The following is a 1,006-nucleotide window of genomic DNA, read 5'->3' as shown; positions in this document are numbered from 1 at the left end:
GTGCTGCCGGAGAAAACAGCAAAATAGGTAATGTTTATGTGGCTACCCAAACTAAGAAATAGAGGGTCTAATTTGGATAACACAGCTCGACATGCTTAGACACAGGCTATGGAATCTGTGGGACTAGGCCTATTTGTTTACCAGCGAGCTGGCCACGGTAAAGATGCGGCAATGGCCCTGTTCTCCATATTCGGCTTTCTTTTTTCAGCCGCAACAGTATTTTTCTCTCACAACAATTCAGCGGAAATAATGTTTTTCAGCCAGTTTTAACCAAGTTTTAGACCAGCGAACGGGGCCAATGTGCGCGCGCCGCACTGGTGACGTGAAATTTAGCCGCCACACTCTGTGGCAACTTTTGTACTCAGATTTTTTTTTGCAGCCTACGTTTTTCGTGGCGAGCGACAGCTGTAGCGTGGCGTATTGCGGCGAGGAACCAAACACTCCCTATCAAAGCTCAAACGGATGGCGTGTCACGGGTTGTTTGGATCCGACTACTAAAATTTAGAAGGTGTGTCGGGAGTATGTTACATGGGATGTTCGGATACTAATAAAAAAATAAATTACATAATCCGTCAGTACTCCATGAGATGAATTTTTTAAGCCTAATTAATCCATCATTAGCATATGTTTACTGTAGCAAAACATTGTCAAATCATAGACTAATTAGGCTTAAAAGACTCGTCTCACAAATTAGTCACAAACTATGTAATTAATTTTATAATTAATCTTTATTTAATACTCTATGCTTGTGTCTAAACATCCGATGTGATAGTGACTAAAATTTAAGAGGAGCCCTTGGACACGATTGTTTGCAAGTACAAGTTTGACATGCATGCATACATAGGGATCGCTTCTGCTAATGACACGGGTGGGAATGTGGGATGGATAGGGCCATGTTTAGTTCATCCAAATCCAAACTTTGACGCTATGTAAAAAAAAGATTTTCTGTCATATCAAACTTGCGGTACATGCATGAAGTACTAAATGTTGATGAAATAAAAAACTA

The sequence above is a fragment of the Miscanthus floridulus genome, chromosome 13 (genome assembly GCF_019320115.1).
Source record: "Miscanthus floridulus cultivar M001 chromosome 13, ASM1932011v1, whole genome shotgun sequence".
In the NCBI taxonomy this organism is placed as follows: domain Eukaryota; kingdom Viridiplantae; phylum Streptophyta; class Magnoliopsida; order Poales; family Poaceae; genus Miscanthus; species Miscanthus floridulus.
The sequence above is the reverse complement of the archived record's forward strand: the minus strand, read 5'-3'. Positions refer to the sequence as shown.